Source organism: Gouania willdenowi, chromosome 13 (genome assembly GCF_900634775.1).
Source record: "Gouania willdenowi chromosome 13, fGouWil2.1, whole genome shotgun sequence".
NCBI lineage: Eukaryota > Metazoa > Chordata > Actinopteri > Blenniiformes > Gobiesocidae > Gouania > Gouania willdenowi.
The window spans coordinates 17,632,064-17,659,161 of NC_041056.1; the positions used below are offsets into that span (position 1 = coordinate 17,632,064).

Genomic DNA, 27,098 nt, shown 5'->3' on the forward strand with positions numbered 1-27,098 from the left:
TGTATGGCTTGTATTTAATGTCTGTGCTCCAGTACACATGCAGCTATGTGATGAGCAGCTTGTTACAAAAGCCTTCAGAAGAGCAATAATTACACATTTATTAGATTCAGGTGCGTTGGAGGAGGAAGAGACCTAGAGAACATGTGTATCCTCTGTAGGACCAGGAAAAAAGAACCACGCACTGGATGAAAAATACGTAAAGAAAACAGTGTGACGCTTTGGGCATTGTTCTGCTGGGAAACCTTAGTTCTTTAAGGACTCCAGCACACCTTGAAAAGGTCTTTAGGATGTTTTAATACAGGCTACAGGTGATCCTTATAAGCCTTTTTACACTGGTGGGGGTCATAGGTGGAGAGGGATATAAATGTAAACAAGCTCGTACACTGTGTTGATATTTCCAACCAAACAGCGTTTGGAATTTTATTCCAGAGATCATTAGTGTTTATATTATTAATATTACACATATTTGGACTCGAGGAGGGGACCAGGGACTTCCGCTGAAGCCACTTTTGGCCGATCTGAGCACTTTTAAAAACCAATGGGAGCAGTTCAGCAGCAGTATTGAGGCAAGGCCGTCCAGATTACACCTGGTGCATGAAAACACGACTGCCTGGGTCTCCAGCTGGCAGAATTGGGACTCTACCCGGGAATGATGCACATATCCGTGCGCTTTTGTAAAACCGATGAGAGAAGCAGTATCAAAGCGACAAACCTCCTCTGTTTCCACATTCCTTCTCCCAAGCTTTTAACTTGTGATTATGTTTTTTTTTTTTTCTGTATTTACTTTTATTAATGTTATTTTGATTTGTGTAATTGTTTTAACAACTGTAAAGTGTCTTTGAGTTTTAGAAAAGTGCTTATAAATAAAATGTATCATTATTATTGATGGGACAAGCAAGATTTAAGGGTGTGAAAAAAAAAAAGGACAAAAAAATGGACACTAAACAGATTGATAAGTGAAACAGCACTGATTGATCACTATTTAAAAAGCAGGAAAAACCTGAATTTTCAGCTCGTGTGCAGCATTAGCTTTAGCAGCTAACTCGGCATTTCTGCCTTGGAGACCGATACCACGTTTCCGCAAAAATTATTTCAAGGAATCAATGCTTTAACGGTAAAACTAATCTAAATCTCTGTCAGACTCTCTTGACCATTGAACTCACGCACGAGAACAGAACGAGAGCGAGATTTCCAAGAGTGAGAAGGCTTATTATATGGCTGATCAATGTAAGGAGCCTCCAAATACGTAGCATATAAGATGGGTGAGTCAACTGCTACTTTGGTACATTATTTTTCATTATTCGTCCTGTTGTTTCAAAGTGTTTGTCTAACACTGAATTTAAAAGTGATTTTTCTACATATGCTGAGAACAGTATGTACGGTTTAGCGTTTAAAAGCTAGAGTATAATTGTTTTGAAGTGTGTTAAAAGTGTTTCCGTGAAAGGGTGATGTTAGCATACTTTTTATATATTTACAAAAAGTACAATTTGAGTAAGTGCATTTTAAATGTGCAAATGAAAATTTTAATATACAATAATGTACTTTTTTTTTTTACCTGGGAAAAGGGACAAAATGTGGCAAACAATAGTGAAAAAGAGCAAAAATCTGGAACAAAAAGAGGCAAAAAAAGGAAACAAGTGGTAAACAGGAAACGCCGCTGGCTAAAGACTGTGGAGGATAGTCATGTTACAGCTTTAGAATGTCGTCTTGTTGTGTGTTTGGGTGCCAGAATAGGAGGAATAAAGTTAGTGGACGTAAAATTCCAGTTTCATGCTCAGAAAAAAAAAAATAAAAAATGTGAGCTAAAATCTGAAAAAAAAGTGTCAGAACTTTTTGAAAATGGGACACATAAGGAAGCATGCATAATGGCAAAGAATATTGGTAAAGAGGAGTTAAAAAGTTTCCCCTCTTATGGTTACGGAAACATATCCATAGATCCTAGGACTATTGGCATGGAAACGTATGGCTGAATGGTCTAAGTGCATACATATACACAAAATATTAACATTTTAGGGTATATCCTGGTTTAGGGTTAGTGATAGGGTTACAGTTAAATATGCATATACAAAAAAAATAAAAAAATAAAACTGACGGTACTTTAAGTCACGTGGTGCACCTATCGCGTCACCTAAAATGGTCAATGAGGGGGCGCTGCGTACGGTTAGAGGGGGAGTCAATTGCTACGTTTCCGTACAAATAGCCACGGCCTAATTAAATTTAAGACATACAGAAAGAGCCACGTGTTGAGCATGCCTGGTATGGTGTCTGCTAATAATGTAGTGGGCTGGTATGAAATAGTAGCCAAACTCAGAACTTGTAATTATTGACTATTTTTTTCAAAATGACTTGAACCCGCATCAGACTTTTCAGGGTCCTGGGATGTTACCTCTCTCTCTCTCTTTCTCCATGTAATTCTAGAACGATGCCACTTTAATTTTTCACATGGAATGAGCCTCTGTGTGAATAATCCACATTAAACACCACCACCACCACCCTCCACCTGACTGAGAGTGAACAGCAGTCCGCAGTGGATACGGTGCAGGAGGACGGAGAGGATACAGCAGCAGCAGCAGCAGCACATCATCATGTAAACGGAGCATCTCACAGGTTGAGAGAGAGAGAGAGAGAGAGAGAGAGAGAGAGAGAGAGAGAGAGAGAGAGAGAGAGAGAGAGAGAGAGAGAGAGAGAGAGAGAGAGAGAGAGAGAGAGAGAGAGAGAGAGAGAGAGAGAGAGAGAGAGAGAGAGAGAGAGAGAGAGAGAGGGTTGAGAGAGAGAGAGAGAGAGAGAGAGAGAGCACCGCCTGCTTTCCTTCAGTGCTGAACGGGATGATACGGGATGCGCATCAGCACCGGGACCGGTGAATAACAGCCACCGTCCATTTCAACAGGCCTGGTGTTGCCAGGTGTTAATCATTAAATGTGAATGATTGAAGTGAAGTGAAGAGGGGGAAAAAACCGCAACTCTCTGGAGAAAAAGGACAGCTTTGCTTCAGCTCAGAGGATGAAGTGAAGGGATTTATTTGCAACTATTTGTGGGGAATTGTTGGGTTTCCACTATAGTCCATGGTTGCCCTAAACATGAGGATGATTTGGCCGAGGAAAGATCAGCTTTACCTGGACTGCTGCTGATCTTTGCCATCGGAGGGAGATCCGGAAAAGTACCAAATAAGGAGGAAACATTGAATGACTCACTGACACAAGCAAACTAACACGTTCCTTGTTTGAAAACGACACCAGTGGCTACAAAGGTAAGAAATGTATGTCTTCTAAATAATATTGGTAGTTTTAAAGGTGTGTATAAGCTGCTGTAGCGCATAGCATGTGGATTTAGTGTTGTTTGATGCAAAAAAAAAAGTTCAAATATTATTCTTCAATGATGTATTCGGTTGGATTCTGCTTTAAAAAATCCACTAAAAAAAGATTCCCTTGTTTCCATGAGGGAACTCTTGTTGTGCAGCCTAATTGTTGAATGCAATGCAAGCAGCTGAATGTAAGGCTTTATATATATACACACACACACACACACACACACACATATATATATCCTCCCAATAAGGAGCCACAAGTCTAGTCAGTGTTGGTGAGAAGCAGAAAAGAGGCAGTGGATAGATGGTAAGAGGTGGTCTCATTGAGATAAAGTATTTACTTTAAGTGGACTGATTCAGATCAAACGTAAATTTTCACGAGAGACGGTGATCGATACCCGCTGCTGTCACTGAGCGCTGATTTATTCACACACCCATTGACCACAAGTCTTGGCTTTCACTCAATTTCTATTTATGGTTCATAAATGGAAACAAGGAAGAAGAAATGACTAAATGTGAGCATTAAAAAGAGGGGATGGTTACAATTGGGCAAAGAAGACACTGAGGGGTTATTTGGCGCCGCCTTGTGGCTGTTTCTTAACTTTTACTCTTTTATCCATCCACAGGTTTTATTATTATTGGTATTTTTTATTTCATTTATTTGAAGTGTGCCGTGTACAAAAGTAAATAAATCAGTCATTCTAGCTCATAATCTGAAGACAAGGTTTACAACTACATGGTAATATTCCAAATGTCACTATATATCCTGTTTATTTAGTTACTGTGTGTGAATTAAATGTGATTTGCATCAAGGGGGACTGTGTTCCAATGTCGTAGTTTGTATGATTAACAGCACTGGTTACAGAAACTAAGGGAACAAGCAACAGAGGCAGACATTCATAGCGACGTATATTATGTGTAAAATGATCATATTTACTAGTAATTGCGATATCTCATTTGTTGAATAGACTTTCTGTGACGACAGTGATACAGGAAAGCGTGGGCTCACGGTCGCCTCAGAGAGTCAGGGTTTTTTTTTTTTTTCAACCTTGTTCATTACAGAATAAAGGGCACACTTTGTAATATTTATTTGTTTCTTGCCTAGCAAACTAATGCCAACCCCACTCAAAAATCTTTGATCATAATTGGTCCTTTCATGTGACGCTGTGCTTGACTTGTTACTCATTTTTCCAGCAAATATGTGACAGGGCTTTGTTGGCGGCTACAAAGCAAAACCACCTGTGAAGGCTCCACCGCTGCCAACAAAAGCCTACAACTCTGCGAGCTCCAAATTGCGATAATCTGACTCCATCCAGGAGGCTATTCCTGAACACAGACTGCTGCGCTGTCTCCGTCTTGTTACAGGGCAGAGTCACAGATTGTTTCATGTGTGGAACTCTGTTGGAGGCTTCGGGTCTATTTGATGCCAAGTGCTACTGCGGACGCCCCCAAAGGCACACTTAAAGTTTGAGAGTTCAGTAATTGGCCATGTTGATATTGTTGAATTGAACTGTGTGCGATTATCTGCTGAGTGCTGTGGGTTGTTGTGCAAGTCCAGAGCTGAATGTCCCAAATATGGAGAGAGTTTTGGAAGCCATGAAATCCTGCATGGCAGAATCAATCATCATCATAATCAATTTAAAAGTCATTAGAGGTGATTTTGCTGAAAGTCTCACACAAACAGATATGTGCCAACAGATATTTAAAACGGTGTGATGGCAGCAAAGGTAATAAATCTAAGCTAAGGAACTGGATATCTTTGTGATCGAGAGCTCAGGACATTTTGATTTAATCAAGCAGCCCTGCCCATGTCTATCATTGGAATGAAGATTTGCACATTCACAATAAAATCAGTTCAATCACTGCTATTAGTATGGATACAGTTTACTATATTTGTAATTAACTGTATTCATATAAACTAAAGTGTGTTTATACCTTGCCTTTAAAGAGGACCGTAAACTGGAAGAGAAGCTCACTATAGCAAACTCATCCAAGGTTATTTATATAAATGGTAGGCAATTTGTTTTTTGTTTTTTATTTGGCACTGTTTGAAATACAACGAAACATAATAATATCAAACAGTGGACAGACATTAACAGAAATCGATACACTTTGGAGGCATGCCAGGGAAAACCCAAAAAACCCTCAAGGGGCTTGAAAAAGAGGGCTTCTGATACAACATTCAAACTTTAACTAAAGAGAGAAAATAAAGACAAGACCAGGGCTGCAAGTAACGACAATTTTATTCGGCGACTAGTCATTGATTATTGAAACCATTATTCGACTAATCAGATGACAAGTCGAACTAATATTTGCTCTAAGCTGCTACAATCTTTGGGAAAATTACGACAAATAAAAACAATAACAAAAAAAAAAAATCCTTACAAACACAAAATAAATTGAATACATCGTCACTAGAATGTGCTTCATTAATAGCATTTACACATTAAAAAAGTTTGTGCATATGGGTCACTCCATTAGTGTTATTGTATATAATTTATTTATTTCCTCATTTATAATAAAATTATTTTCATAAAAAAATAAAAAGCACATGAAAAGCAATAATGACTACCGGTACAATAGTGTTTTTACTGTTTAATATAAACCACTGCTGTTAATGAGTTACATAAAGTTATGGTTGATAAATATCTCTCTGATTACTATAATTAAACCAGATCAAGCTTGATTTAATCATTCAGGATATTTAGGTGTAATAATCACAATATTTACATTACTGTGGGACCATCTTTTTCTGTGAACACGTGGAATATAATTAAATATATTGCGTTTTACAAGTTGGGACGGATGAATAGTGACATTAGTATTTATGCTAACATTTATTTCACACTACATGTGACATGTTAGCTTTTATCCTCTCTGTGGTTTAATGACAGTAAGCTGTGTAGTTTTTACTTGGTCTATTCCTTTAATGCAATGGTTGGCGTTAGCTCTTAGCCCAGTCTGATGTGTTGGTGGGTTAGCTTAGCATGCTTTAGTAGGTCGCTGTTACTCCTGGTAACAGCGACCTATTCTTACCAGTGGGAATGTTTTTGACGATATAACTCCCGCTAATCACGTCTGTAACGTGCATACAGCTCTGAGCACAGATATATATAAAAGGTGAGATGAGCCACTCCTCATGAAAAACAATCTTCAGTTCCGTCCACAGCTGAAAAAGATGGCGATGACGTAACCGACAATTGTCGACAACTACATTTGTCGGTGACTAAATCTGTTATTGATTTTTGTCGACAATGTCAACTAATCGTTGCACCCTTAGTCAAGACAAAATAAAGGACAAGACAGTAAAACTTTGAAATTGACATAATGACCTTTGTTGTTGTTCAAGAATGAATTGAAGCCCGAATTTGGAGAACACAAACAACAACAGTGATGATAAACTAAGTCAATTCCCATTGTCTAGTGAGGAATGTCACTGCCCACTTAACTATGTGGGATCACTTTTTTTATATTAATTTCCAATCTGATCAAAACACATCCCTATTTTTTTAGTAGCACTGTGAATGCTGGGAGGAGCCACAGCAAGGACATAATGTTCACATGATTATATCCTGATTTCTGTTTAAACCAACCGATGTTTAAACCCTCTGTCTTTAAACACACATTGCCAATGCGCTTCCATTAAGTGCAATGCTGCAATTTTTTACCCTTTTCCTTCTTTTCATAAGGATTTTGATTGTTTCCAACCTGCATCTTATGCCTTTTAAAGCATTAGAAGTACTCAGTTTGGAAAACATTGTTTTTCTTCAGATTAAACCGTTGACTCGGTTTTCGTTACTCAGAGGTATTCAATGTTTATTTAAGGCGGTGGCTATTCGTACGGTTGCCGTATCAATGTACCGACAATTTAGGTCACGTGATGGGTCAGTCATTGGCCAGTTTAGGTTGCGCGACTAAGGCTAAACTTTACCCTAAACCTAACCCTAACTAGTGATCGACCGATTCATCGGCCGGCCGATGAGCGCTGCTGCGTTCCCCGATCCACTTTATTAACAAAGCGGCTGCCACAGGCTGCTTCGTGTTAGCAGAGTGTGAAGCTAGCCCTTCAATCCCAACGACTGGTTTTAAACTTTCAAAGCATCTTTTAACTGTTTAACTTACCCCCAATTTCCAGTCTGTGTGTTATTTTCCACTGGGTCCGCTGTGGTGCGTGTCTGCTCCTTCCCAGCTGCGGTAGTCCGGTGCCCTCTGCCAGATATACGCTGGGCTTCTATTCCTGGCGGACACCGGAGCACGACACATCAATCAGCACAGAGCAAATGAAGCTAAACAGGAAATTAAGCGCGTAATCCACAATACACAAACTTTTCAAAATATAACACTTCATATTACATTTCAAGTAACTACATCACCGTCATAATGTGTAAAAACAAATTCAGATTCACTATATTGTTTCCTCTCCTACTGTAACTGCACTGTAAACTGCAGAAACTTTGATTTAGTTCATGTTTTACTGGTGCAGTTTATCTCTTCTCTGTTGGCTGTTGCTAAAAAATGTGGCTATGACAAATCCAGAGAGTCCAACCTTCTTGTACTCCTTCGTTAGGAACACTGACCTGTTTAACTGTTTATTGTTGCATTTACAACACATACATTTAACTGCGTTCTCGCGCGATTATATAAATGTTATGAGAACAGCTCTGTCTCGTGACGTCAGTCGTTCAACCGGAGTGCACCGTGGCGCACTCAAAACGCAACTGGTGTGGATAACCGGACAGCGGGGCAAAACCGAATCGGTGCCGTGACGCAGCGGAGACATATCCAGTGGAAACCCCCAGTTAGCAGTTGCTCCTGGGTCCACGTGTTGTGTAGGACTTGTAGTTAACGAGCAGCTGGCTGGAGGTTTGGGGTTTGTGTGTGTCTCTCCCTCTCTCTCTGCTTCTCACTCTGCTGCACTGAGAAGTTTTTAACTTTGAGAAGCAGTTTACTACTTGTTTGAATATTTATTCTTGTTAATCTTGATGCAATTTAGAACAGAAACTTGAACAGTTTATTGCTTAATGCACGTCTGACATCACGTTATTTTCTTCCGCTAATTTATGTTCTGGGGTTGTGTTGAAATGGACTATTATTCATGGTTTCTTTTTGTGTTTCATACTATAATTATATATATTTATACTCAATAATCCTGTTAATATAAGTAAAATATATCTTTAGTCAGGTCAACAAGCTATTTTCAGGACAAGGACGAACAGTTCTTTCATAATATTTCATGAGATTATGCTACCTGCCTTAAATAAGCTATGTTTGCTGTCATTGAAGGTATTTTTCTGACCTTTCTTTTTTATCCCAATGAAAACCACAATACCTTCTTTGTTTTTGTTGTGTTGCAACCATCTTGAATAGTCGCATATGGCCAGCTAAAGTACATGTTTTATTTCATTACTTTCCTATTCTACTCTAAATCACCACAAAATCTGTTCACATGTTTTAAAAAGAAACAGGAACAAGAAAATGTACTTACTAACACCCTCACAACTCTATAAGAAGAACTAGCCAAGTTCCCTACGTACAGGTCACTCCTCTGATGTGAGTCTCTGTCCCAGATGTTCACTCCGTAACATAAAATAACCGCGTGTGCCTTTTTCTCGCTGAGGTTTCACAGCTCGGTTTATCACACTGCATCTGATGGACGTGCAAATCTGAGCAGATTAGACATTTTATCTGGACAAATTCAATTATTCTGCCTCTTTATGAATTTCATGGCTGAGCTTTTTGGCTTTGTTTATGGGATCGAAGGAGTTGTTCAACTGCTGTTACGGATGTGTGCTGCAGAGATTCTCTCTGTAATGCAGTGACGACAAACAGTCCCTGTGTTAACACAGGATGGGGGAGCTTCTTTGACAGGTGGTGTTCATAGCATTTGTTAAGGATTTTGGTTCAACCAAGGACCTTTTTTCTTGTTGGAGCCGCAGCCTGTTCTTTCTGTGGGACGCAATCCAAGCACAAAGAGCATATGTTGCATTTTATTTATTTGAGTTGGGTAGCCAGAATTCAGTATTCATTTTAGTTTTAGTCTAGTACAAATTCACCATGACTTTACTGACTTACTTACTGACATTAGCCTTCCCCTACACAACGCCCTATGCATACCTGTCAGGTTTTGGATTTGAAAATAAGGGAAATTTTCTGGCGTCCACTACCAGCCGTCCCACCCACCCAACCAAGCTCCAGTATCCCTTATATTTTAAGATAGGTGTACAAGAAATCTAAAATACTCACTTGTCAACCACTTACTAAATACAATTATGTGATTAGAATCTGGTAGGTCGACCTTTATTAACATTGAAATGCTGTTAACATTCCTACTAGGGCTGGGCAATATGGACCAAAACTCATATCTCAATATATTTTCTCAAAATGGTGATATATGATATAAATCTTGATAATTTTATTAAATAAAGTCTGACCAGAAAGATAATCCTGGGTTAAGTTTGCTGATGCAAAATGCCACACGTGGACATTTATTAACAAACAGAAATTAATCTAACTGAGCTTTACATGTTGTTCTGAGTAAAAGCAGCAACTCATAAAACTAGTATTTTGATACATAATAAGCTATTATATATATATATATATATATGTTGATATATGAAATATTATAGTTTTCTATATCGCCAAAATAGAAAACTCGATACATCTTGAATCTCGATATATCGCCCAGCCCTAATTCCTACATTATAAAACAGCCTAAATAAAAACATAAATGAGTATATGAAGCACATGTGTTTATTAATATACTTGCAGTTTATACAAGTCAACACGTTGCATATTTACTGTTAATTCCACGTTGCTTGTCTTTAAGTTGTACATTTACATTTTATTTTCATTATATATTTTCTTATAATTTCTCATGCTCACTCATGTGGTTCTCTGGTATTTACTAATGACTTATTAGACACATGTATTAGACTTTACATCTTTTAAAACTTTTTTAAAGCAGTGTATATTTGTGGCGCTTGTGATTGGCTGATTTTTCATGGTGACTTACGTCGTTCCTTCTGCTGTGGTAGACGCTAAAATCTCAGTTACTAATCTAACAGAACGTGTAACTGTGTCCCATCCTGATGGTCTTTAGGAAGATAAACTGTGTCTCGCATTTACACCAGTTCTTAGTTTTTTTTCGCCGGAATGTCTAATCTCGCGAGAGCTGCCGCCAAGTCAGGCCATTTCAGGTGGAAGTTCTCGCGAGGCTAGTGACGCCGTTCAGTTCAGTAAGGCATCTTTGAATTATTATTACATTAAAATACGGGATATTTACGGGAAAATAATAATACAGGAAGATGGTGGGAAAGAGGAGTGAAATACGGGAGTTTCCCGGCCAAAACGGGATACTTGACAGGTATGGCCCTATGTCTAACTGTACACATGGATATTTTCAATCTGATTGGCTCTTTTGACAAGTAGTCTGGTGTGTTAGGGGAAATATTATGCCAATTTGTTTACACAAGCATAAAATGTGGCAGACTTGTAGTTTTTGACCTGCTGAATTCAAATCTGCTAGGAGCCAGAGCCAATTGTCAATGGCTTCTATGTTGTAAAATAAAGAAATTTTTATCGTGACTTTTCGTTGACTAGTAACAGAAAAACCTGTTTTTGGGTGGCTGCCATTTTGAACTGTCTAATATGGCGACCACATTATGAATTGCCTCCGGCTCTTGGCAGATTTGAATTTAGCAGGTCAAAAACTATAAGTCTGCCAAATTTCATGCTTATAGACAAATTTGCAAAATCCCTCCTTAAAATTCCCCTTACAGACCTGACTAATAAGGTAATGACCTTTTACACTAACTTGCCACTACCTCAAAATTTAGCTGTGAAATGATTTTTAAAGACTTCTCACTCACAGTACCATCATGCTATGGCCCAAACCTGCAATATACAAACCGATCTAGAGCTGCAACTAACGATTATTTTTTGTAGTCGACTAACCTATCCATTAATTAGTCAACTTATTTTTCTGTTTTGAAGCACATTTAGGACTGCTTTTTTTTGCACCCCTGCTTAAATTTTTCCACCTGTGAACATGTCCCTGTTGTACCGTGACAGCATGTTTTACAGAGTAATTAAAACAATGACACGAAATACATATTTGTAGTGTAGTTTATATATACATTAACACATAAAACATCATTGAAATTACAATAAAATCATGAATAAATTAAATATCACAAACTGAAAGTGTAACTTGTCTTGAACAAAGAGTCAGTGTCAATAAGTAACTTTAAAAAGCTGGAGCTAACCTGCAGGTTGTTGAGGTAGTCCGGTTTAAACCAATCACAGATTGCCTTTTACTTTAAGTCTATAAAATCAAAGAATGAAGAATAAACTCTAGTATCAGCAGAAAACACTTTTTCAAAGCGGGTATGTCACTAACTAACTGAGTGCAGTCAGTGATTAACATTAGGGGTGTGCCAAAATATCGATACCACGATATATTGCGAGGTTTCACGATTCACTGGCACCACCTTTTTTTTTTTTTTTTTTTTTTTTTTTTTTGTATGTTGCATTTTTTAAATGCAACATACATGACATGACAAAAACTATATATATATATCTCAATGAGACAATAGGTGAGGAGTGGATATTTACACTGTGTGTGTGTTAAGAACAGCCACTGTGCACTATATACTTTGTTTTAATCATGTGAAATTGATTGACAATGTTTTGTAATTCCTGTGAAATGGATTCAGTGCAGTAGATAAATTCTGAATTTCTTCAGTGACACAGGTATCGTGGATGAAATTCCCTCAATATATCGATTATCGCCGTAACAACTTTATCGTGAAAAAAATAAAATAAAATATAGCAATATTGTATCGCGAGGTACCTGGCGATACCCAGCCCTAATAAACATGCTTTCAGATGTATACACAGACCTAATACCTATCATTAATTAATACCTAACAAACACATAGCATGTGATTAGAAATGAAAGATGGGGTAAATATCAGCGGTAGTGATGTCACACCTCTCTCGGTCCGTGTACGAATCGGGGATCCGCTGGGGTTCTATTTGGGTCATCTGTGGATCTCCATCGTGCTTTAACGATTGACAGCGGAACATTGGAATTTACACTTAAAGTTATTCACAGGTTTGTTTTAGGTGAAAAGTTCTGAAGCTTTAGAAACTTTAGGTTGCGTTACGTTTCTTTAGTGTTTTCCTCTCTCCGCCATTCTTCTTCACTGTTTACTTGCAGTTTTACTTGTCAGTGTAAGGTAACGGAGCAGGAAGCGGAAGCCGGTTGGATTTCATCATTCATTTGCAAGATTTCTTTTTTTCAAAATATATTTATTGGAAAATATATCAATTGGAACCATACAGTCATGCATTACAGTTTTCCAGTTTTTTTTTTTTTTTTTAAATGCTCACGAAACACAGAAACAAGAAAAGAAAAAAAACAACAAAGATTAAACCCACCATCCTTCACCCATCCCACCCTGGCTCAAATGGAGTTCACACAAACTATACTTGACACAACAGCACTCAGTCTGGCAGGACTTGCAACTCCTTGATGTATGAAATAAAATATTGCCATTTACAAAAAAAGTTATCAGTACACCCTTTCATCATGTATTTAATCTTCTCAAGTTTAAGGAAGAACATGATATCCGTAATCCACTGTGATACAGAAGGAGGGTTAGGGGATTTCCACTGAAGGAGGAGGCGGCATTTGGCAATCATAGAGGTAAAATTGATCAATTTGCAAGATTAAACGACGCATTAACGCTATAAAATCCACGTCAACACATTTTTGTAGTCGACATAATCGACTATGTTGACTAATCATTGCAGCTTTCTCCATTCACTATCACGAGCGAGGGTTCCATAAATATGGTAAAGGAAGAAAAAGCTAAATTGTCATTGATACTTAGTTCAGATTGTTGCTACAAAACAAAATGTTATTGCAGCTAGAATACCAAACTAAGTACATTTACCAAATAAAATATAATGCCAATTTGAACAAAGAAAAAACAGTTACAAGGTGACATAAGTAGACATGCTGTAAGAGATTGCCTACCTTCTACACATTTGTGTATTGTAAATGCATTTTAAAGTCCTACCGTAGTACTGTCTATTATAATAGACTTCTGCAGCCACAGCTGTTTAAATGTGATCATGGAATATAAAGATCAAGACCACTGCTATTTTAAAAGCAAGAGTAAACACCTAATTTCCCAAAACAGGATAATGCACTTAATGAGGTGTTGCTTATTATCAAGCCAGCCAACTCATTTACACGTATGAGTCACACCTCGACGAGAAATTAATAAGACTGGATGGGCATGAGTTCACAGAGGGGAGTAAACATGTTGTTGGTTGAAAGATTTATTATTCCCAGTTCAGCAATAAGATGATATATTTCCTTTCTGCATCTCCAGCATGTTGTGCATATAGCAACCCCTTGAAGTCCATCAGGCAGCATCTGAATTCAGATTTACAGGTTTCTCAACTGTGGGCTGAGCAGAGCAAAAATCATTACATGTGAGAAGTTTTGTTTAAAAGTGATGGATTGAAGAAATAACATTTCTAAGGCTCATATTCTATGCTTTTCAGTACACAATTTTTAATACCAAACAGTATCTTGGAGCGTTATGATCCATTTGTTTTACGTAAAAGACTCGAGCTTCTATAACAAACCAGCAAATTAAAAAAAGAACCACATTTTTGGACATTTGCTGAAAATGGTGATTGGCCTGTCATTTGAATTTGATTCGATTTAGAGGCCTGCGATTGATATCAGACAATCTGCTTTTTTTCACATTAAGGAATAAAAACAATATTGATACATTTTGAGAATTTTATTGCCTGACTGTTAAAAGCATTTACATGAAAAACATTCTTTGGAAAACCTTTTTTCTCACCAACTAACGTTTGGTGTTTTAAGAAAAAATAAAAGCTGAAGGCAAAATGGCAATCAATGTTTATATTTCAGATCGATTTGACTAAATAATTGGTCAAACAATTGATCTTTACACCCCTATAAATTACAGACTCCTACCTGATTTACTAAGCATTAAAACTCAGTACATGGCTATGTTTACACCGTAGCTAGACAGCTTTCACTCAAACAGCAGATCTCCAACCTTTTTCTGTCAGCCCACCAGTCCCCGTTCTGTTATAAATAGCTGGGAGATGTTGGTTTACATATAACCTGATTTACTGTCTTGTAACAGTGATACGATCCACATTCTCAGGGTTTGCGTGACTTTGCTTCTGAGGTCTTTTTTGATTATGTTGAAAGTTAATTATCGTCAGCTGCGTTCTCTTCCTCACAGTGAGCGACAGAGTGTCACTTAGTTCTGAGCAAAGTCTCTTTTCCTGTGAGCTTAATGAAAGTGTGGCTCTGTGTCTACCCTCATTTATTTATTCAGTTCTCACCTACGGTTCTGTACGTTCCTGACTAAAAGCTCACTTGCATTGTCTTCGTTTTTTCCCCCCCCTCAATTAAGGTTCTTTTTTCTGTCTGCTGAGTATGCTTTTTGTTTTCATCCTCTAGGCATAGGTCAGGTCTGGCATATTCATTGTGCTATTATAGCTGGAGGAGTTGTTCACTGAAGGTTACACTAACAATGTCCTTCACATAATAAACAGCATCCTAATGGCACTCAGGTATGCCTCTCCACTCTCCGGAATTCCACCCCTTTCCATACAGTACATTACAGATTCAAGGTTGAGTGTGTAGACCACTTCCCTTAAGGACTATAGTGAGGTGTCAGTACGGAGTCCCACCATCCATCCATCCATCCATCCATCCATCCATCCATCCATCCATAGGATGCCTTGTTCATCAGTTCAGCTGGAATAGGCAGCAGGACCTGTGACTGATCAAAATAAATGTTTGAAGAAGAACTAAACCTCCATGTTTTGGCTGACATGCATCAATGCTGGGGAACAAAAAAAAAAAAAAAAAACATTGATTAGGAGCATCCTGGGGCACTTAATCCAATGCCAGTGTTTCTCAAATGGGGGTACGCAATGGCACTACAGCAAGAACTTGAGAGAGAGAGAGACTGGTAAATTAACAAATTAAAGCATTAAAAATATGGGGTTTTATGTTTTTTTATAGGTAAAAATGATAATCATAATAATGACGATAGAAATGATCTTGATTAGAACATGAACTCAAATTACAAGGGTCGATCTCGGTCACACCATGCAGGAGATTAGCGGAATTGCTAAAAACTAATAAATAAATCTATTCAGGCAGCATTAAATACCGTTTCATTCCACATATTTACAAAAAAACAAACTCAATTATTTCATCATTATGCTCTATAGTTGTTTTTTTCATAGTATTCTGAGCAAAATTATGTAGTCGGAAAAATTGGATTCAGAAATAAGAGACGGGGTACTTGAACCAAAACGGTTTGAGAACCACTGATCTATGCTATGCTAACTAGCTACTCAGTATACTGTACTTCTCTAGCCAAGGTCCACAGGTGCTAGTTTTTACAGGAGGGGCGGAGCCAACAGTGCTAGTATTTTTTGTTTGTGACGCAAGAAGACACAAAAACATCACAAACCACCATTTGTAGCCAGTAACAAATTTAGATTGTAATTGGCAGGTTTTAAACTGCAGAGTCACTTACATTTTTACAACAAAATGCACAAAATTAAAATACTTTGACCAATTGGAGAAGAATCAATCTAGAAGACTACTTTAAACCCCTTTTTTCTGCTGAAAACAAATATAATTGGGTTTGCTTAGTCTTTAAAGAAAATGGATGAGAACATTAGGGAGGGTTCTAAAAAGGAGATGTAGTAACATGGACAGGCATCAAAATAAGCATTGATGTCATTATAAAGATCTCAGTTTGAGTAATGCAGTCAAACTTACAAAACATGATGCCAAAGTCCCTTTATTTGTTATTTCATTGTTTCAGTTATTCATTCATCATCTGGACCAGATTCACAGGGCTCTGTCTATACCAGCTCATATCAGTGATATGTCTACGGGCGTTGGTTGCCTACTGTTTAGTGTCTACCATAGTTTGCAGAGCAAAAAAAGTCTAAAGTGCCCAAAGGAGATTAACTCCAATTAACCTTACATACATAGAGTTTTTGGAGTGTGGATGGAACCCCGAGTACACTGGGAAACAAGTATTGTTGTAAGATAATGCAAACTCCCAAATATTCAACCAGAGGTTTGACCTTTTTTCTGAGAGCCAGAAGTGCTAAACCCTACCATGCTGCTTGCATCTTTAGCCTCTGCTTTTTAAAATGCAGTCAGATATTTCCCTAACAATTGATTTTTTTTTTTTAAAAGACAATCCCTTACAAGTAGAGATGGTTGATATTATCTGCTCATCCACATTATCAGCTCATCAATATTATCAGCCAATGTTGGCCATAAAATGTAATATTTGTCAATATCAGTATGTTTTTTTTTTTCTACAGATATTGAATAACAGAAATGCACTAATGTAGGGAACATAATACAAACTGACACTTTTTTCTATTACAAAAGATTAATACATTTTATACATCTAGTGGGTTATCACATTAAAAGTAGGTTAATCTGTTATTTCCTTGGAGATATGATGATTAGGTTGATGGAGGGGATCAATGTATATATTGGTATCGAAAATCAGAAATTTAATGTTTGAAAATATTAGCATATTGGAAATGAAAAAGTTAATATTGAACATCCCTAATTACAACAAGGTATGGTAATCCCAGTTTTTCTTCTTTGTTGCACATACATTAATAAGTGCATTTTTAAGAAAATGAAATAATCTCTTCAGGCATAAAATAACTTTTATTATTATTATTATTATTTGAGATTATTGTATTTAGATTGTTGATGAAAGTCAAAATATTTTTAATGTAAAACCCATAAAAACATTAACCAAACCACAAGGTTTCGGGGTCAACAGCAATCAAAGAGGTGACACATTTTTTAATTTTTTTTATTGCGTTTCTAAAACAAGAAGTTAAACGTTGATGCTTTGCTGTTCCCTGTTGTAACAATTACTATATTGGTTTTTATTTTTAGATACACATTTTAGGGATAGAAATATTAAGATAATTTTATTACTTTAGCTATGATCCTGCTTTAAACATCATCCAGAACAAAGAACAACGTAAAGTAAAACAATCCACATCTTAGCTCTGGTGTCTGTTAGAAATGTTTTGTGTCTAGCTCTGACATTTAGTGTTCCCTACATTTTGACCGAGTGATGAGGTGAGATTAATCCGTCATTGCAGCTTTCATAGGTCAGCATTGATTCAGGTAAAATGGTTTGAAATCAATTTGATTTTGTTTTGTTTCAATTGATTTAATAAATTGATTTTCTTGCACAGATGTCCTCACTGGCTCAGCTGTTATTTAAGCTTTGGTCTGCCGTAATAGCACAAAGAAAAGTATTGCGGCTTAGACTCAGAGTGGTTGGTGTAGGTGTCAGTGAGCAGTAGAAAAGGACCCATTTGCAGGTGGGAAAGAAGGCAGATAGGCGTAACGCTAAAATGAAATTTCAATACAACTCAAAATCCAAAACAAAAACTGCAAGTCTGTTCATCAGACAAAGTCGGAAAGTTTAAAAAGTCCAACAAATACTCTTTAGAAACTATAAGAACTCAATGAAACAAACCTTAGGGTAGCTGTAGTGGAAATGTACGTAACATAAAATGTGTTTAATATTAGGGATGTCCCGATTCAACTTTTTCAGTTCCGATATGATACCAATATTGCAGCCTTGCGTGTCGGCCGATCCCCACATTGATCCGATATATTAGCACAAATCATACATACTTTTATTACTTATTTTGTAGTATGGAATGTGAAAAAAAGGCTTGATCAAGTGATGTTACTCAAACAGAGAACAAGAGTCAGCAATAGTAGGTTACTTTGTTGGAGTGTGAACCACTGTCACCTATGGATAGAAGTGCTGGATCGAAAAATTGTATCGGAGAGCTTATATCGGTGATTTTAGATGCAGTCCGATAAAATCCAATATTCGTTTTCTGGCTGATATCGGATCGGGACACCTCTATTTAATATATCACCAGTAAACAAAATATGTACATATCCATTTAAAACCCCCAAAACAAAACCATGAGCCAAAGCAAAACAAAAAGCCTTACTTAAAAAAAGCTCCCTCAGGGCTTGATTCAACAAGCATGGGAATGTGATAACTAATAAACAAAAACTACACTTAGAGTGCCACTAGACAACTGAGTATAACTATGAAATATTAACACAAAACATCCCACAGAACCCCAGATCAGGACACAATGTGTTAAGCTACCCTGGGCAGGATGTCAGTAAACTCACACTGCATGTGTTATTATATCTGAAAACAAAACACAAGAAGGAATGATGAATGGAATACAAGTTATATTATACAGTCAACTTTTAATCTCTATATTTATTATTGTGCAATCTGTTGGTAAGTAGGGTTCAGTGTCAAGCCAACAGCAAGATTGTCTGCAATGACTGTCTGTAGGTAACATCACAGAACAATTGTCTGTAAAGAGCTGCAATATAAGTCATTTCTTCAATAACTTCTTCATCTTCCTCGTCAGGTGAACTCGAGACCCAATGAATACTATAAATATAACTGCAACATTTCATTTTGAAAAGAACAACATCCACGCATTCAACAACTGTGTTTTTGACTGACACAGTTACAGGAATACTCACACACACACACTTCCAAAGGAACGCTGCCATGCAATTTTTTGCACTGCAAGTTTTCTGTTTTTCATTTGAACCAACTTTGGTTTGCTCAAGGACACCTTATTCAATAGTAACCGAAGACATCAAAGATGAGTTTAATTGAAAACCTGCCCTATAAGATCATCCATGGTAACCTTAAGATTATAAAAAAGGTTGTTTTTCTGTGATTTGTTGTATAATCTCATACAAAAGACGATCACTGTTAAGTGGACATTTTCAGCTTGTATTTTGCAGTAAAGTAGCCAAAAGTATGCTGAAATGCTTACAACCATTCAGTGGAAGGAATGCTCATATATGATAATCAAAAAAACTACTGAACATCTATTGAGAGAGAATGAAATTTCCGAAGTCAAAAAGCTAAGGAGAACTTTAAGCCTCTATTTTGAATACATGCCAAGCTGAGCAAACTCAATATTATATCTGTACGGGCCTTTTGCAATATACTGACAAAAAAAGTCAAGTAAGATTCATGGTTTGATTGCATTCCTGATCTATTGATGGATTGTACATGGGAGCCCAACTCTCTAAAGTTATAGACAGCCTGGTACGACACATTAGCCCTTTGGCTTTGAGGCAGTCTTCCGTGTACAAGAGTAAAGCACAACTTTTGGCCAGTTTCTGGTGTGCTTAACGAGACGTTTACAAGCTGTTTGACAAGCTGAAACTGCAGTCAACATAAATTCACTTTTAGAAACATATTGTTAGAAAAATATAACAGATGGTCACAGGGGCGCTTGATACGGAAATCCATTACAACCTGCAGAGTTTTTAAAGAAATAATTAGCTTTTCACCTTATAACATCTTTGTTGCATTTCAAGGACGGCCCTGGCTTACACTAATTTCATTATACAATTTACCTGCATATAGTTTGTCTTGCATTTATCCCCTTAAAGATTCTCCCTTTGACAGCATGCAAGTCTGTGAGCATAGTGCGCCTCTAGGAATGTTGCGTCTGTCCGTCTAAAATGATTCATATCCACTGTGCTGCTTGTCAACAGTTGAGACACTGACAAATGGTCTGGCCAATTTTTGCAAACCACGCTGTTATAGATAAAGCGCTATAAAAATAGTGTGACCTACCTGTGGTCATGACAGGGGAAAACCAAGAAGGACACAAGAATCAGAGCCATGCATTATCCACTCTCCCTGAAGGGTAGGGCATCTGACTCAGAACACAGACTCTTGCATGCTAATTAAGTATTTTTACATACTTATACATTAACGTCTATGGCTCAGTGATGGCTATTATATTACTGACCTCTGTAAATTAGTTTTTAACCAAAGTGCTGATTGCAAGTGTATTAACTCCCTGGTTGAAGCACTCTTCTCACACTTGAGTTTGTGTTTAGTCCACTAAAAATGACATGCTTTAGGCTGCTGAAAAAAGAAAAAAATCAACCATTATTTTGATGCCTGTAATGTAAAATGTGTGTTGTGAAGTGTGTTATTAGACTCTAGAGGAAACAGAAACTCATCAGTCTAAACGTGTAGCGTGCCTGTGTGTATAACATAAAATGTTAATTTATGTTTGTCAGTGCAAAAATGACATTGCATTGCGTATGAAGGACAACACTTTGTTATTGTTACTTGCAACTGTAACATATAAAAATAAATGATTTGAACTTTTTAAAATATTCATTTAAAAAACATTGGTCGGATGATGAATGAATGTAAACCAGGGGTGCTACCTCTACCATGGACAGCTTTTCATGATCTACTGTGTTTGGGGTCATTATTGTAAATAATTAGATTTTAATATTTATACTATTACAATAATTATTCAATATTGAAGCAGTAACACTTAAAAACTGACTTAGGTTGAAATGTAGTTAAAAAATGTAAATACAATCAAGAAAAATATTTTGAAAATGAAGTTTGTAAAATATAAAGAGTAAAAATGTAGCATTTCTATTTCATCATGGCCGAACGTGAACTGTGTGTGAAAGTGTGACGGTCAGCAGTTTGTTTACAGCAGATTACTCAGATCATCTCACAGTTCAAATCCAGTTCTTTCTTTTTTACTATGGACTTTATATTTTGTTCAGCGCTTTGAGATGACTTTGTTGTGTTTTGCTCTATATAAATAAAGTTGAATTGAATAGAAGTTACTAACACAGCTGCTCACTTCATCAAAGACCATAAATAAAAACCATATTAGCGGTGCCAGTCAGTAGCACAAAGAGCGTTCCAGTATTTGAAGTTGGCTTTGTTCTTTAGTAGAACTTCGATGGCTTCAGACGGAGGTTGTCTGACTTTGCTGCTGATAAATGGAACTGGTCGCGCCACTTTAACCATCTTTGGGCTGGCAGAGGGTTTTCTTCTACTTCTTATTAGAGGTTGTAAATGAACAGATTGGTGCACTAGCTCCCCTTCAAATTGAGTTCAGAAAAAATTAAAAATTGTTAGGTTTCATTTCTGGTATTCGTGACTGTGCCGTTCTCATTCTCGCCCAAGAGCGCGGTTGATCAAAAATTCTTCTGCGATCAACGGGTAGATTGCAATTGATGCATTGGGCACCCCTGATCTAAACTATCAAAAACTAACTCAAAAAAACCTCTGCATCTGTATTTGCCTAGGTTTTTAAACAGTTGTGTCATGTATGACATGTTTTCGATGGTACAACTCTATGTAATGTTCAGTATCTCTTTATTTGTTTTTGAAAAAATAAACTGTATTATGGAGCCTAAAACAATCCAAGTTACATGCTGAAACAAGTGAATGGATTCATCAAAAGTCTGCACATTTTACCCTGCCCCTATTATTATGCAACGTGAAATGTTTGACTTTCACCACTGCAAATCAATACCACATTCAACTCATAAACTGATAAAGGATAATGTGAGGATTGAACAGATCTTGCTCAGTTCTTTTCGAGGGTAATCACCCATGATTAACCTCTAATTTCACAGATGGCTTGATGTGTCAGGGATTTGTGTTTTACATAAATACAGTCTGGTCTCATTTGCTTGACTGAACACAGGTTTTCTTCCCCATGTGCATGTTTTTAATAGTTAAAACAGAAAAAAACTCTTCAAAGGTTAATTTGATGTTTGCACAATAAATAAGAATGATTATTGCTGATTGATGGATAAGGATGGTGACACCAAATGTCATTGATATTATTCCTAAATTGTTGTATGTTCAACAGTCTCCACCATTTTTGGAAATTTTGCATTTGGCTTAGAATCATTAAATGTCTAAGTCTTGAAGCAACCAGTCTCCAACTATCACTCGTTTTAATCCTTGAAGTAGAACTATTGTTGAGAACTTTAAATTGCTCTCTGCAAGAAGGATGTATACATTTTTAATCTTTTACCTTTTTCCCAGTGGCATTAACTGAAGACCTACCTGTACCATGAATTTAGCTGGACATAAACAGCAGAACTTTCCAATATCAGGTCTTAAGGCTTCAAGGTAAAATAAATGTGTTAAGAAACGGCAGTTGCAGTGCAGGCTGTGTGGGGTCTACCACTGTGAAATCATACAATTTTAAAAACAACCTAAAGCTAGTTTCTCTGCTTGGTTTACCAGCGGCTGACAATACATGATTTTCAAGGGTTGAGAAAATATCTAAAAAAAACTCTGTTTCTAAATCTTGGGATGCGTTATAGGGACCAGAACTGAAAATAGGGAAACAAACTAATAGTGGTAATTAAAAAAAAAAAAAAAAAAAAAAACCCCCAGAAAGGTTTTAAGGCTGACTATTTCAAAATGTGAAAATAAATCAATAATAACATTTTTTTTTTTGTTTGATTGACCTTTTTCCTATCAATAAGAATTTAAAAAGCCAAATATTGAAGTTTTTTTTAGAAGGTGAGTTTGTTTTGGTATGCTGACGAACGAGCACATTTGTGAATGTGAATAATTTGTCATTACAAACTTCTTTCCTGTGACACTTAAGTAATATCTTCATGTGGTTAGAAGGTGGTAAATTCTGTCTTGCAATTTTATTCAGCTTAAGGTCAGCTCTTTGTTCCAGGGAAGAACACTACCAGACTAATCTTAAGTGTTTGGCTTTTTCACTCAATGGCGTAGTGCGGGAAGAATGAACATTGCAAGAATCAATCTTAAATATAGGCCATATATCCTCCAATCTTGTAAACCAGCCCTTGGTTTCACTTCTTACTGCCGACTTGCACAACAGCCAGCTCTCCTGGCAGCCTTTCATTTGTTCACAACAATTCTTACTAAGCATTGCATTTTTTTGTATTATACATAAAAATAAAAGACCACAAAAACTTTGTATATGATTTCAACTTTGAGTTTAACATTGCACCTTTACAAGTGGTGTTATTGAAACTCCAATTGCTGTAGTATCATTCAGTTTAACCCCGTTTGTAAAGTAGCAAATAAAACAGTCAGCTCATGGCACTCACATAGTGATGTTTGAAATGTGGCTGCCTCATAATCCCAAAAAGAAACTTGGCAAGAACAGATATAAAACTCAGGTTAAAAGAGGAGTGAATATAAAAAAAATCTAAATATAATTCCATGTATCACAAGCTGGTTTGATTAACCCATTACCATTAGTCTGAAATACCACAGATGACTACAGAAACAGAGGCAAAGACTCTACATGAGGAACCTAACCCAGCAGTGAACTAAACTCTATACTGTAAGGGAACAATGAATGGAGATTTGGGACATCTAAAACACTAAGGGGCTGATTCACTAAAGGTTTAGGGTATTTAAACATGTGCAAATTCACTCTATGCTTTTAAGCCATACAAACCCCAATGAATCAGGAGTGCGCGGCTGCTGCACGTCGCAATGCGCCCTTTTACGCGTTTCCCTCTAATGAGTATAGTAAGCGGAGCTCACAAGGGGAGCAAAAAAATGCAAATACATTAGTGCAGGGGAAGCAATGCAATTCATCAAAGCGAGACTTAATTGCTGCCTCAGTTTTTTCGTATAAATTTAGCACGGCCCACAACCAGGTGGTAGCTGTCAAAGCTTTTTCTGCAGTGATGGCAGCAGCGATATTAGTGTAAAGACGGAGCAGGGAAGAGGAAAGATGACCGAGGGATAGCATTTTCAGACCTCAAGTGAATATATTTGGGATGAATGAATTCACCATTTTAAGAATGTATTAAAACCTTTCCTGTTTTGTCTCCCCACCATGGCTGGGGGGACACAGCAGAGATCTGCATTCTCCATGGCCGGAGGCTGCTTCTCCTCCAGAGATCACTCCCGTACACCTCACGCTTATTAAAGATGGTACCGCTAGGGAAGAACAGGCTGTTTTATCTATCTATCTATCTATCTATCTATCTATCTATCTATCTATCTATCGCTTTGCTGTAATTCATCCATTTTTTATTAGCTTCCTTTATTAACACCTTCAATTCTACTGCTTCAAATGGATCTTTTCGCTTCCGCACACATTTGGCTCTCCATCACACTCCATGTTCAACATAACACATACAAAAAGCTCATTTAAATAGGGCGGTCTCCACCACTTCTGCATGTGCACTAATCATTCCTGCAATCTTAGTGAATTCTTTGCAGCAGGTGAGGAAACTGAGTCACCAAAGGATTAAGGGAAGCAACTGGTTTACCACCCTTTATTTCAGATATTAGTGAATCCGCCCCTAAGAGCAAAGTCTGATACAGTCAGAGTAACACAACCATATTAGAGCAGGGTCAAACAGACGGACTGAAGCAGACAAGTAGCAGGACAATGTCCAAATACTCAGACAAATTAACTGAACTCAAAATAGGTGAAAGGACATGGACAAAGCGGAATTCACTTAGGATGCATTTACGACATGGCCAGGAAAGCTGAAGGACACAGCAAAGACAGAAAAAAAGAAAAGGAGAAACACAATTTTGATGAAAAGCAAAAAATCAATCAGGGAATCTGGATTTGTCTCTGTGGTTGTTTGTATTAACAACAACATAAGTTATTCATCAAGTTTTTCAGGGCATTTCTTTAATCGCACATCCTGGCGTAGCTAAAGTTGGCATAAATTCTACTTTTCTACCTCACAACCATCTATCTGCAGGGATAGTAGAGCCCATTGAACTTATGGGGGAGGTCATTAATCTCACCATTGCTCTTTACTTAATGCTTTTTTTTCCACTCCTGCTTCTTTTTTATCTGGTGGTCTCCATTCAATATAAATCTTGCAGCGGAAAATATTTCTTTTTCCACTGATGTCTTTTTTCCTGGTCACTGTAGAGCCTTTACCCCCCCACACCTGTAATTCTCAATAACATACAGTTGTAGCTTTTAACCCCAACACTTGTGAGGAGTCCCTTAATGTACAGCATATGGCATGTGACTCTGCAATCAATGTAATTAGCTGGTGGGAGGTGGGTGTCAGCGCACATCCGGAACTATCCACGTGATTGACATGTGACAGCAGGGGCCGCTCATATTCCAGATGCAGTGGCAGCACCAGCCACGTTTTATTCATGTTCTCCAGGCCGAGGCTGATAAGAGACGTATAAGGGTGATTATAGTTCAAGGAGAACGTCCTTCCACAGGGGCCTTGGGATTATGGTTCTTCACTATTCTCCAACTGGGGGAATGAATACATCAGTATTCAGATGGTGGGGCGTTCTCGGGGGTTACACAGTTTCTGTAGTGATTTGGAACAGAGGGAAGAGGCTTTTTCCGTCGGGGAAATCGAATGCCTTCAGATTTTCAGTAATCTATGAACACATTCCATTCTGATGAGCATAGCAGATGACAGTGTTAATAGCATTGTAGATATGATGAGCTTGGTTGACCTTAAAACTCTGCTATTCATACATTAACAATGAAGTGAGTACAAAGATATGAACTGAGGCAATGTTTCTGAGTAAAAGGTGAAGATATTGCAGATACAGACCCCCCCCGGATCATTTCCTGCTTCATATCAAATTTTCAGAGAAATTGCGTTAAATAGTGAGATCAAACTGGGAAAAAAATAGTATAGTCATGAAGATACTTTGCTTGCCTTCAAATCAGGCTCTGAACATTTTTTGTGTAGAAGTAAGGTAAGTTAGAACAAGATTCTTGATTATATAACAATGTAGCCAGATGATCAATACCTCTAGCCTTTATTATTCCTCCCAGTGCTGTTTCAGCTATTTTAAATGGGGAAAAAAAAGCCAGAAAACAAAACCCTCAAAAATTCAACGCTTATTTCAGAGGAACTGACACCCAAATCTGAGTTTCTATTCAAATTATTCTAATAAAAAGTATAGTTTTAAAACTTCAAGCCAATATTGGAATTAACATTTTGCATTTATTTGATAGCATTTAATATTTTATATATATATATATATATATATATATATATATATATATATATATATATATATATATATCATAAGCCTAAGATGCTGAAGTTCTCCATTCTTGACTCCCTTGTTATTTGTGACTATCTTTCCATATTTCCTTTGGACTGGATGATACTGAAATGTTTGTCCAGAACTTAGTGGTTTTTAAAGTTTACTTACTTACCACTTACTGAACAAGACACTCAATTATTTTGTTACTTTATTTATACCCACCACACTTTCAGTTTGGAACACTTGATTAATTATCTTAAGCATTAACTTGAAAAATAATATGTTGAGTAATATTATGTTTGGTAATATTAATATGATACATTTAATCACAGGTTACTATTTTATTCTTTCTTAAAATAGTAATGATAACAAAACTGGCACAACTTTAGTGAATAACACGTCATTCATTTATTTAAAAAAAAAAATAAAAAATCACCTTGTCTGCCTTTCTGGTGTCTAACAATTCTCTATTTCACTTGCATCTTTCATTACATTTAGAGCGATACAGGTTGGAAAAATTCAAACAATGCTGCCTCAAGCTTCTCATTAACTCACTCTACACAGTCCCTGCTTTTAACCAACAGCCAATGATCACTCACAATTTGTCTTTTGCTTCTCAGCTCTACAAAATCTTTTCTTCCTTGACCTTTTCAAGTGTGATGTTCATGAATAGATGGATGATTTCCCTCTGTAGCCCACATTAAGGCACTACTATTGTATTAAGAATAGTTTTTGGCATATTCTCAAATGTGTACTTGTCAGCTCTGCGGCTAATTGGGCTTTCATTCATTTCAAAGCCATTTTCAAAA

The 27,098-nt window shown here is 37.1% G+C and overlaps 1 protein-coding gene across 1 annotated transcript in view; it reads left to right on the forward strand.

The window, feature by feature from the left end:
* The first annotated feature begins 2,802 nt into the window (after positions 1-2,802).
* grik4 (glutamate receptor, ionotropic, kainate 4) overlaps positions 2,803-27,098 on the forward strand; it is a 381,843-nt gene continuing 357,547 nt past the window's right edge. The window contains exon 1 of the mRNA XM_028464526.1: positions 2,803-3,247. The gene's annotated coding sequence lies outside the window, so the exon portion shown is untranslated. The remainder of the gene's footprint in view (positions 3,248-27,098) is intronic.